The sequence below is a fragment of the Amia ocellicauda genome, unplaced genomic scaffold (assembly GCF_036373705.1).
Source record: "Amia ocellicauda isolate fAmiCal2 unplaced genomic scaffold, fAmiCal2.hap1 HAP1_SCAFFOLD_104, whole genome shotgun sequence".
Taxonomy (NCBI): Eukaryota; Metazoa; Chordata; class Actinopteri; order Amiiformes; family Amiidae; genus Amia; species Amia ocellicauda.
In genome coordinates, this window is record NW_027102669.1 from 145,001 (window position 1) to 157,500 (window position 12,500).

Below are 12,500 nucleotides of genomic sequence, written 5' to 3' on the forward strand. Positions count from 1 at the left end.
AGCCCTGGAGGTCTGCCTTCCAGCCCTGGAGGACAGCCTGCCTGCCCTGGTAGCAGCACTGCCTGCCTTCCAGCCCTGGAGGTCTGCCTGTTAGCCCTGGAGGTCTGCTATCCAGCCCTGGTAGCAGCACTGCCTGCCCTGGAGGTCTGCCTGTTAGCCCTGGAGGACAGCCTGCCTGCCCTGGTAGCAGCACTGCCTGCCTTCCAGCCCTGGAGGTCTGCCTGTTAGCCCTGGAGGTCTGCTATCCAGCCCTGGTAGCAGCACTGCCTGCCCTGGAGGTCTGCCTGCCTGCCTTCCAGCCCTGGAGGTCTGCTATCCAGCCCTGGTAGCAGCACTGCCTGCCCTGGAGGTCTGCCTGCCTGCCCTGGAGGTCTGCCTTCCAGCCCTGGAGGACAGCCTGCCTGCCCTGGTAGCAGCACTGCCTGCCTTCCAGCCCTGGAGGTCTGCCTGTTAGCCCTGGAGGTCTGCTATCCAGCCCTGGTAGCAGCACTGCCTGCCCTGGAGGTCTGCCTGCCTGCCCTGGAGGTCTGCCTGTTAGCCCTGGAGGTCAGCCTGTTAGCCCTGGAGGTCTGCTATCCAGCCCTGGAGGTCAGCTATCCAGCCCTGGAGGTCTGCCTGCCTGCCCTGGAGGTCTGCCTGTTAGCCCTGGAGGTCTGCTATCCAGCCCTGGAGGTCTGCTATCCAGCCCTGGAGGTCTGCTATCCAGCCCTGGTAGCAGCACTGCCAGCCCTGGAGGTCTGCCTGTTAGCCCTGGAGGTCTGCTATCCAGCCCTGGTAGCAGCACTGCCTGCCCTGGAGGTCTGCCTGCCTGCCCTGGAGGTCTGCCTGTTAGCCCTGGAGGTCAGCCTGTTAGCCCTGGAGGTCTGCTATCCAGCCCTGGAGGTCAGCTATCCAGCCCTGGAGGTCTGCCTGCCTGCCTGCCTGCCCTGGAGGTCAGCCTGCCAGCCCTGGAGGTCTGCCTGTTAGCCCTGGAGGTCTGCTATCCAGCCCTGGAGGTCTGCTATCCAGCCCTGGTAGCAGCACTGCCAGCCCTGGAGGTCTGCCTGTTAGCCCTGGAGGTCTGCTATCCAGCCCTGGTAGCAGCACTGCCTGCCCTGGAGGTCTGCCTGCCTGCCCTGGAGGTCTGCCTGTTAGCCCTGGAGGTCTGCTATCCAGCCCTGGAGGTCTGCTATCCAGCCCTGGTAGCAGCACTGCCAGCCCTGGAGGTCTGCCTGTTAGCCCTGGAGGTCTGCTATCCAGCCCTGGTAGCAGCACTGCCTGCCCTGGAGGTCTGCCTGCCTGCCCTGGAGGTCTGCCTGTTAGCCCTGGAGGTCAGCCTGTTAGCCCTGGAGGTCTGCTATCCAGCCCTGGAGGTCAGCTATCCAGCCCTGGAGGTCTGCCTGCCTGCCTGCCTGCCCTGGAGGTCAGCCTGCCAGCCCTGGAGGTCTGCCTGTTAGCCCTGGAGGTCTGCTATCCAGCCCTGGAGGTCTGCTATCCAGCCCTGGTAGCAGCACTGCCAGCCCTGGAGGTCTGCCTGTTAGCCCTGGAGGTCTGCTATCCAGCCCTGGTAGCAGCACTGCCTGCCCTGGAGGTCTGCCTGCCTGCCCTGGAGGTCTGCCTGTTAGCCCTGGAGGTCTGCTATCCAGCCCTGGAGGTCTGCTATCCAGCCCTGGTAGCAGCACTGCCAGCCCTGGAGGTCTGCCTGTTAGCCCTGGAGGTCTGCTATCCAGCCCTGGTAGCAGCACTGCCTGCCCTGGAGGTCTGCCTGCCTGCCCTGGAGGTCTGCCTGTTAGCCCTGGAGGTCAGCCTGTTAGCCCTGGAGGTCTGCTATCCAGCCCTGGAGGTCAGCTATCCAGCCCTGGAGGTCTGCCTGCCTGCCTGCCTGCCCTGGAGGTCAGCCTGCCAGCCCTGGAGGTCTGCCTGTTAGCCCTGGAGGTCTGCTATCCAGCCCTGGAGGTCTGCTATCCAGCCCTGGTAGCAGCACTGCCAGCCCTGGAGGTCTGCCTGTTAGCCCTGGAGGTCTGCTATCCAGCCCTGGTAGCAGCACTGCCTGCCCTGGAGGTCTGCCTGCCTGCCCTGGAGGTCTGCCTGTTAGCCCTGGAGGTCTGCTATCCAGCCCTGGAGGTCTGCTATCCAGCCCTGGTAGCAGCACTGCCAGCCCTGGAGGTCTGCCTGTTAGCCCTGGAGGTCTGCTATCCAGCCCTGGTAGCAGCACTGCCTGCCCTGGAGGTCTGCCTGCCTGCCCTGGAGGTCTGCCTGTTAGCCCTGGAGGTCAGCCTGTTAGCCCTGGAGGTCTGCTATCCAGCCCTGGAGGTCAGCTATCCAGCCCTGGAGGTCTGCCTGCCTGCCTGCCTGCCCTGGAGGTCAGCCTGCCAGCCCTGGAGGTCTGCCTGTTAGCCCTGGAGGTCTGCTATCCAGCCCTGGTAGCAGCACTGCCTGCCCTGGAGGTCAGCCTGTTAGCCCTGGAGGACAGCCTGCCTGCCCTGGTAGCAGCACTGCCTGCCTTCCAGCCCTGGAGGTCTGCCTGTTAGCCCTGGAGGTCTGCTATCCAGCCCTGGTAGCAGCACTGCCTGCCCTGGAGGTCTGCCTGCCTGCCTTCCAGCCCTGGAGGTCTGCTATCCATCCCTGGAGGTCTGCCTGCCTGCCATCCAGCCCTGGAGGTCTGCTATCCAGCCCTGGTAGCAGCACTGCCTGCCCTGGAGGTCTGCTATCCAGCCCTGGAGGACAGCCTGCCTGCCCTGGTAGCAGCACTGCCTGCCCTGGAGGTCTGCTATCCAGCCCTGGAGGACAGCCTGCCTGCCCTGGTAGCAGCACTGCCTGCCCTGGAGGTCTGCTATCCAGCCCTGGAGGACAGCCTGCCTGCCCTGGTAGCAGCACTGCCTGCCCTGGAGGTCAGCCTGTTAGCCCTGGAGGTCTGCCTGCCTGCCCTGGAGGTCAGCCTGTTAGCCCTGGAGGTCTGCCTGCCTGCCATCCAGCCCTGGCAGCAGCACTGCCTGCCCTGGTAGCAGCACTGCCTGCCCTGGAGGTCTGCTATCCAGCCCTGGTAGCAGCACTGCCTGCCCTGGAGGTCTGCCTGCCTGCCCTGGAGGTCTGCCTGTTAGCCCTGGAGGTCAGCCTGTTAGCCCTGGAGGTCTGCTATCCAGCCCTGGAGGTCAGCTATCCAGCCCTGGAGGTCTGCCTGCCTGCCTGCCTGCCCTGGAGGTCTGCCTGTTAGCCCTGGAGGTCTGCTATCCAGCCCTGGAGGTCTGCTATCCAGCCCTGGTAGCAGCACTGCCAGCCCTGGAGGTCTGCCTGTTAGCCCTGGAGGTCTGCTATCCAGCCCTGGTAGCAGCACTGCCTGCCCTGGAGGTCTGCCTGCCTGCCTTCCAGCCCTGGAGGTCTGCTATCCAGCCCTGGTAGCAGCACTGCCTGCCCTGGAGGTCTGCCTGCCTGCCCTGGAGGTCTGCCTTCCAGCCCTGGAGGTCTGCTATCCAGCCCTGGTAGCAGCACTGCCTGCCCTGGAGGTCTGCCTGCCTGCCTTCCAGCCCTGGAGGTCTGCTATCCAGCCCTGGTAGCAGCACTGCCTGCCCTGGAGGTCTGCCTGCCTGCCCTGGAGGTCTGCCTGTTAGCCCTGGAGGTCAGCCTGTTAGCCCTGGAGGTCTGCTATCCAGCCCTGGAGGTCAGCTATCCAGCCCTGGAGGTCTGCTATCCAGCCCTGGAGGTCTGCCTGCCTGCCTGCCTGCCCTGGAGGTCAGCCTGCCAGCCCTGGAGGTCTGCCTGTTAGCCCTGGAGGTCTGCTATCCAGCCCTGGTAGCAGCACTGCCTGCCCTGGAGGTCTGCCTGCCTGCCCTGGAGGTCTGCCTGTTAGCCCTGGAGGTCAGCCTGTTAGCCCTGGAGGTCTGCTATCCAGCCCTGGAGGTCAGCTATCCAGCCCTGGAGGTCTGCCTGCCTGCCTGCCTGCCCTGGAGGTCAGCCTGCCAGCCCTGGAGGTCTGCCTGTTAGCCCTGGAGGTCTGCTATCCAGCCCTGGAGGTCTGCTATCCAGCCCTGGTAGCAGCACTGCCAGCCCTGGAGGTCTGCCTGTTAGCCCTGGAGGTCTGCTATCCAGCCCTGGTAGCAGCACTGCCTGCCCTGGAGGTCTGCCTGCCTGCCCTGGAGGTCTGCCTGTTAGCCCTGGAGGTCAGCCTGTTAGCCCTGGAGGTCTGCTATCCAGCCCTGGAGGTCAGCTATCCAGCCCTGGAGGTCTGCTATCCAGCCCTGGAGGTCTGCCTGCCTGCCTGCCTGCCCTGGAGGTCAGCCTGCCAGCCCTGGAGGTCTGCCTGTTAGCCCTGGAGGTCTGCTATCCAGCCCTGGTAGCAGCACTGCCTGCCCTGGAGGTCAGCCTGTTAGCCCTGGAGGACAGCCTGCCTGCCCTGGTAGCAGCACTGCCTGCCTTCCAGCCCTGGAGGTCAGCCTGCCAGCCCTGGAGGTCTGCCTTCCAGCCCTGGAGGACAGCCTGCCTGCCCTGGTAGCAGCACTGCCTGCCTTCCAGCCCTGGAGGTCTGCCTGTTAGCCCTGGAGGTCTGCTATCCAGCCCTGGTAGCAGCACTGCCTGCCCTGGAGGTCTGCCTGCCTGCCTTCCAGCCCTGGAGGTCTGCTATCCAGCCCTGGTAGCAGCACTGCCTGCCCTGGAGGTCTGCCTGCCTGCCCTGGAGGTCTGCCTGTTAGCCCTGGAGGTCAGCCTGTTAGCCCTGGAGGTCTGCTATCCAGCCCTGGAGGTCAGCTATCCAGCCCTGGAGGTCTGCTATCCAGCCCTGGAGGTCTGCCTGCCTGCCTGCCTGCCCTGGAGGTCAGCCTGCCAGCCCTGGAGGTCTGCCTGTTAGCCCTGGAGGTCTGCTATCCAGCCCTGGTAGCAGCACTGCCAGCCCTGGAGGTCTGCCTGTTAGCCCTGGAGGTCTGCCTGCCTGCCCTGGTAGCAGCACGGCCTACCTGCCTGCCTGCCCTCGAGGTCTGCCTGCCTGCCTGCCCTGGAGGTCAGCCTTCCAGCCCTGGCAGCAGCACGGCCTACCTGCCTGCCAGCCTGCCCTCCCCAGCCACACAGCCCTGCCTGCCTGCCTGCCAGCCCTGGAGGTCTCCCTGCCAGCCCTGGAGGTCTGCCTGCCTGCCTGCCTGCCTGCCTGCCTGCCCTGGAGGTCTGCCATCCTGCCTTCCAGCCCTGGAGGTCAGCCTGCCAGCCCTGGAGGTCAGCCTGTTAGCCCTGGAGGTCTGCCTGCCTGCCTGCCTGCCTGCCCTGGAGGTCAGCCTGCCAGCCCTGGAGGTCTGCCTGCCTGCCTGCCTGCCCTGGAGGTCAGCCTGCCAGCCCTGGCAGCAGCACGGCCTACCTGCCTGCCTGCCCTGGAGGTCTGCCTGCCTGCCTGCCCTGGAGGTCAGCCTTCCAGCCCTGGCAGCAGCACGGCCTACCTGCCTGCCAGCCTGCCCTCCCCAGCCACACAGCCCTGCCTGCCTGCCTGCCAGCCCTGGAGGTCTCCCTGCCAGCCCTGGAGGTCTGCCTGCCTGCCTGCCTGCCTGCCTGCCTGCCCTGGAGGTCTGCCATCCTGCCTTCCAGCCCTGGAGGTCAGCCTGCCAGCCCTGGAGGTCAGCCTGTTAGCCCTGGAGGTCTGCCTGCCTGCCTGCCTGCCTGCCCTGGAGGTCAGCCTGCCAGCCCTGGAGGTCTGCCTGCCTGCCTGCCTGCCCTGGAGGTCAGCCTGCCAGCCCTGGCAGCAGCACGGCCTACCTGCCTGCCTGCCCTGGAGGTCTGCCTGCCTGCCTGCCCTGGAGGTCAGCCTTCCAGCCCTGGCAGCAGCACGGCCTACCTGCCTGCCAGCCTGCCCTCCCCAGCCACACAGCCCTGCCTGCCTGCCTGCCAGCCCTGGAGGTCTCCCTGCCAGCCCTGGAGGTCTGCCTGCCTGCCTGCCTGCCTGCCTGCCTGCCCTGGAGGTCTGCCATCCTGCCTTCCAGCCCTGGAGGTCAGCCTGCCAGCCCTGGAGGTCAGCCTGTTAGCCCTGGAGGTCTGCCTGCCTGCCTGCCTGCCTGCCCTGGAGGTCTGCCTGCCTGCCTGCCCCGGAGGTCAGCCCCAGGCAGCCGGGTGGCCTGCCTGCTGCTGCTAGGCCGCTGCCCCGAGCCGCCGACCCCATCGACAGGAACACGAGAGAGTTTACAAGCGAGAGGAGGCCACATATTCGACACCTTTCGTGCTCGTTTTAGTCTCCAGTCTGTTTTGACGTGTGTTATTCTGAATCTGCTGCTTTAACTCAAGGGATTCTGTCGCGATTGATGCCTTGTCCTTCGCTGTATGTTTGCACTGGTGTTGTAAGTCGCCCTCTGTAAGATCATCATTTATTATCTGCCAAGAAATAAAGATCATCATAATGTTCCCCAACTTTCAGCTTCTGGGGAGTTTGTTCCAGAGTGTGACGACTCTCTCTCTATCACCATCTCTCTCTCTATCTCCATCTCTCTATCACCATCTCTCTCTCTATCTCCATCTCTCTATCACCATCTCTCTCTCTATCTCTATCTCTCTATCACCATCTCTCTCTCCATCTCCATCTCTCTCTCTATCTCCATCTCTCTCTATCTCCATCTCTATCTCCATCTCTCTATCTCCACCTCTCTCTCCCTCTCCACCTCTCTCTCTCTCTATCTCTCCCTCTCTCTCACTGTGTGTGTGTGTGTGTGTGTGTGTGTGTGTGTGTGTGTGTGTGTGTGTGTGTGTGTGTGTGTGTGTGTGTACAGCAGTGTCCCTAGACGAGAGAGAGATCCCTAGACGGGGAAATTACTTTCAAACTGCAGTACCGAAATGTGTCCGTTAGATGGCAGCATGCACCAAGGAATGAAGGAAAGTGCAAAACAAAATGAAAAGGCACATCGCCTGGGCGAAAAATAATCGTAACAAATCAACGGGGGCATTTCTCCGAAAACTAACACCGGGGCAGTGCTCAGGGGGGTCCCACCTCGTGGCCACCCGGTTTGGGGGGCGATCGGGGCCGGTTCCGAAAATCGCTAAATCTCCCATAGCCAGCCCACGCTCCATCCGATAGAGCAATGCCGGGCGGCCGGCCGGCAACTACGGATCATAAGAAATCAACGGGGGCATTTCTCCGAAAACTAACACCGGGGCAGTGCTCAGGGGGGTCCCACCTCGTGGCCACCCGGTTTGGGGGGCGATCGGGGCCGGTTCCGAAAATCGCTAAATCTCCCATAGCCAGCCCACGCTCCATCCGATAGAGCAATGCCGGGCGGCCGGCCGGCAACTACGGATCATAAGAAATCAACGGGGGCATTTCTCCGAAAACTAACACCGGGGCAGTGCTCAGGGGGGTCCCACCTCGTGGCCACCCGGTTTGGGGGGCGATCGGGGCCGGTTCCGAAAATCGCTAAATCTCCCATAGCCAGCCCACGCTCCATCCGATAGAGCAATGCCGGGCGGCCGGCCGGCAACTACGGATCATAAGAAATCAACGGGGGCATTTCTCCGAAAACTAACACCGGGGCAGTGCTCAGGGGGGTCCCACCTCGTGGCCACCCGGTTTGGGGGGCCATCGGGGCCGGCTGAAGAATCGCCCATACTCTGCCATAGGCAGCCCACGGTCCATCCGATCAGAGCAATGCCGGGCGGCCGGCAACCTATGGATCATAACACATCAACGGAGGCATGATAAGAGCATCTTTTATTATCTGCCAAGAAATATAGACCATCACAATGTTCCCCAACTTTCAGCTTCTACCACATCGCTGGGGAGTTTATTCCACTGTGTGACTACTCTCTCTCTATCTCTCTCTCTCTCTCTCTCTCTCTCTCTCTCTCTCTCTCTGTGTGTGTGTGTGTGTGTGTGTGTGTGTGTGTGTGTGTGTGTGTGTGTGTGTGTGTGTGTGTGTGTGTGTACAGCAGTGTCTCCGGTTTTCCTTTTGGAATGCCTTGAAGCCGGGGGGGCTTTGCACTCATGAGAACATAGGGTGTCCTTGCCCTCCTTTCGCAGCCCAGGGCATTGAGAGATCCCTAGACGGGGAAATTACTTTCAAACTGCAGTACCGAAATGTGTCCGTTAGATGGTAGCATGCACCAAGGAATGAAGGAAAGTGCAAAACAAAATGAAAAGGCACATCGCCTGGGCGAAAAATAATCGTAACAAATCAACGGGGGCATTTCTCCGAAAACTAACACCGGGGCAGTGCTCAGGGGGGTCCCACCTCGTGGCCACCCGGTTTGGGGGGCGATCGGGGCCGGTTCCGAAAATCGCTAAATCTCCCATAGCCAGCCCACGCTCCATCCGATAGAGCAATGCCGGGCGGCCGGCCGGCAACTACGGATCATAACAAATCAACGGGGGCATTTCTCCGAAAACTAACACCGGGGCAGTGCTCAGGGGGGTCCCACCTCGTGGCCACCCGGTTTGGGGGGCGATCGGGGCCGGTTCCGAAAATCGCTAAATCTCCCATAGCCAGCACACGCTCCATCCGATAGAGCAATGCCGGGCGGCCGGCCGGCAACTACGGATCATAAGAAATCAACGGGGGCATTTCTCCGAAAACTAACACCGGGGCAGTGCTCAGGGGGGTCCCACCTCGTGGCCACCCGGTTTGGGGGGCGATCGGGGCCGGTTCCGAAAATCGCTAAATCTCCCATAGCCAGCCCACGCTCCATCCGATAGAGCAATGCCGGGCGGCCGGCCGGCAACTACGGATCATAACAAATCAACGGGGGCATTTCTCGGAAAACTAACACCGGGGCAGTGCTCAGGGGGGTCCCACCTCGTGGCCACCCGGTTTGGGGGGCCATCGGGGCCGGTTCCGAAAATCGCTAAATCTCCCATAGCCAGCCCACGCTCCATCCGATAGAGCAATGCCGGGCGGCCGGCCGGCAACTACGGATCATAACAAATCAACGGGGGCAGTTCTCCAGAAACTAACACCGGGGCAGTGCTCAGGAGGCTCCCAGCTATCAGCCACCCTATCCCGGGACCGATGGGAGCACTTTAAAATTTTCGAGTCAGGGGACCAGACGGCCGAGTGAAAAACTTTGAAAAATATTCTATCTCCTCACTCCCATTGACTTTGCATTAGGGCGACCAGGCGGCCGGCGGAAAAAAAATCATAACAAATCAACGGGGGCATTTCTCCAGAAACTAACACCGGGGCTGTGCTCAGGGGGCTCCCAGCTATCAGCCACCCTACCCTGGGACCGATGGGAGCACTTTAAAATTTTCGAGTCAGGGGACCAGACGGCCGAGTGAAAAACTTTGAAAAATATTCTATCTCCTCACTCCCATTGACTTTGCATTAGGGCGACCAGGCGGCCGGCGGAAAAAAAATCATAACAAATCAACGGGGGCATTTCTCCAGAAACTAACACCGGGGCAGTGCTCAGGGGGCTCCCAGCTATCAGCCACCCTACCCTGGGACCGATGGGAGCACTTTAAAATTTTCGAGTCAGGGGACCAGACGGCCGAGTGAAAAACTTTGAAAAATATTCTATCTCCTCACTCCCATTGACTTTGCATTAGGGCGACCAGGCGGCCGGCGGAAAAAAAATCATAACAAATCAACGGGGGCATTTCTCCAGAAACTAACACCGGGGCTGTGCTCAGGGGGCTCCCAGCTATCAGCCACCCTACCCTGGGACCGATGGGAGCACTTTAAAATTTTCGAGTCAGGGGACCAGACGGCCGAGTGAAAAACTTTGAAAAATATTCTATCTCCTCACTCCCATTGACTTTGCATTAGGGCGACCAGGCGGCCGGCGGAAAAAAAATCATAACAAATCAACGGGGGCATTTCTCCAGAAACTAACACCGGGGCAGTGCTCAGGGGGCTCCCAGCTATCAGCCACCCTACCCTGGGACCGATGGGAGCACTTTAAAATTTTCGAGTCAGGGGACCAGACGGCCGAGTGAAAAACTTTGAAAAATATTCTATATCCTCACTCCCATTGACTTTGCATTAGGGCGACCAGGCGGCCGGCGGAAAAAAAATCATAACAAATCAACGGGGGCATTTCTCCAGAAACTAACACCGGGGCAGTGCTCAGGGGGCTCCCAGCTATCAGCCACCCTACCCTGGGACCGATGGGAGCACTTTAAAATTTTCGAGTCAGGGGACCAGACGGCCGAGTGAAAAACTTTGAAAAATATTCTATCTCCTCACTCCCATTGACTTTGCATTAGGGCGACCAGGCGGCCGGCGGAAAAAAAATCATAACAAATCAACGGGGGCATTTCTCCAGAAACTAACACCGGGGCTGTGCTCAGGGGGCTCCCAGCTATCAGCCACCCTACCCTGGGACCGATGGGAGCACTTTAAAATTTTCGAGTCAGGGGACCAGACGGCCGAGTGAAAAACTTTGAAAAATATTCTATCTCCTCACTCCCATTGACTTTGCATTAGGGCGACCAGGCGGCCGGCGGAAAAAAAATCATAACAAATCAACGGGGGCATTTCTCCAGAAACTAACACCGGGGCAGTGCTCAGGGGGCTCCCAGCTATCAGCCACCCTACCCTGGGACCGATGGGAGCACTTTAAAATTTTCGAGTCAGGGGACCAGACGGCCGAGTGAAAAACTTTGAAAAATATTCTATCTCCTCACTCCCATTGACTTTGCATTAGGGCGACCAGGCGGCCGGCGGAAAAAAAATCATAACAAATCAACGGGGGCATTTCTCCAGAAACTAACACCGGGGCTGTGCTCAGGGGGCTCCCAGCTATCAGCCACCCTACCCTGGGACCGATGGGAGCACTTTAAAATTTTCGAGTCAGGGGACCAGACGGCCGAGTGAAAAACTTTGAAAAATATTCTATCTCCTCACTCCCATTGACTTTGCATTAGGGCGACCAGGCGGCCGGCGGAAAAAAAATCATAACAAATCAACGGGGGCATTTCTCCAGAAACTAACACCGGGGCTGTGCTCAGGGGGCTCCCAGCTATCAGCCACCCTACCCTGGGACCGATGGGAGCACTTTAAAATTTTCGAGTCAGGGGACCAGACGGCCGAGTGAAAAACTTTGAAAAATATTCTATCTCCTCACTCCCATTGACTTTGCATTAGGGCGACCAGGCGGCCGGCGGAAAAAAAATCATAACAAATCAACGGGGGCATTTCTCCAGAAACTAACACCGGGGCAGTGCTCAGGGGGCTCCCAGCTATCAGCCACCCTACCCTGGGACCGATGGGAGCACTTTAAAATTTTCGAGTCAGGGGACCAGACGGCCGAGTGAAAAACTTTGAAAAATATTCTATCTCCTCACTCCCATTGACTTTGCATTAGGGCGACCAGGCGGCCGGCGGAAAAAAAATCATAACAAATCAACGGGGGCATTTCTCCAGAAACTAACACCGGGGCTGTGCTCAGGGGGCTCCCAGCTATCAGCCCCCCGGGTCTGGGGGCATTGTTTTTCTTTTTAATCATTTTGAGCATTTCCCCCAGTTTAGAGATGTGTGCCCCTAGACAACCCATTGAGAATAACTATGAAATGTTCTGAAGTTTTGATTTTCAAATGTCGGTGAAAATTGAAAAACGTCATATATTCTTCAAAGGAAGCATGGGGCGATGGTAGGGAGAGTCCCCGCAGCGTGCCTCGGCGGCGATGGGAGCGTTTTCGATGTCCCCGTCCCCCCCCCATAGGGATAGAAGGGGAGTTAGGTGACCAGGCGTCCCGGGTCCCAAAAATCGAAAAATTAATATAGAATGCTTTTTAATCCAGAAATAAAGTAGGGGGCAGTCCTGGTGAGAGTCCCAGCCACAGCCCCAGTGTGTTTTGGAGCCGTTTGGGGCCGGGTGAAAAACTTTGAAAAATGTTCTATCTCCTCACTCCCATTGACTTTGCATTAGGGCGACCAGGCGGCCGGCGGGAAAACAATCATAACAAATCAACGGAGGCATTTCTCCGAAAACTAACACCGGGGCAGTGCTCAGGGGGCTCCCAGCTATCAGCCACCCTATCCCGGGACCGATGGGAGCACTTTAAAATTTTCGAGTTAGGGGACCAGGCGGCCGAGTGAAAAACTTTGAAAAATTTTCTATCTCCTCACTCCCATTGACTTTGCATTAGGGCGACCAGGCGGCCGGCGGAAAAAAAATCATAACAAATCAACGGGGGCATTTCTCCGAAAACTAACACCGGGGCAGTGCTCAGGGGGCTCCCAGCTATCAGCCACCCTATCCCGGGACCGATGGGAGCACTTTAAAATTTTCGAGTTAGGGGACCAGGCGGCCGAGTGAAAAACTTAGAAAAATTTTCTATCTCCCCTAGGTGACCAGGCAGCCGGAGCTGATTTTTCTGACCCCTAAAACAATTATTAAAAGGTATTTTTTCGCCAAACTAAGACTTTTAAAATTCAAATAGGATGATTATCTACTGCCCCAGTGGGTTTTTGAACCATTTTAAGCCTTTTTGACAGTTTTCATTTTTCCCCCATTGACTTCAATGGGAGTTAGGTGACCAGTCCTCCGACTTTTGAACCTCTCCTGGGGGGGCTGTGAGCCCCCGATTTCTTTGCAAAGCACGTCATTCGATTCGTCTCAGTCCC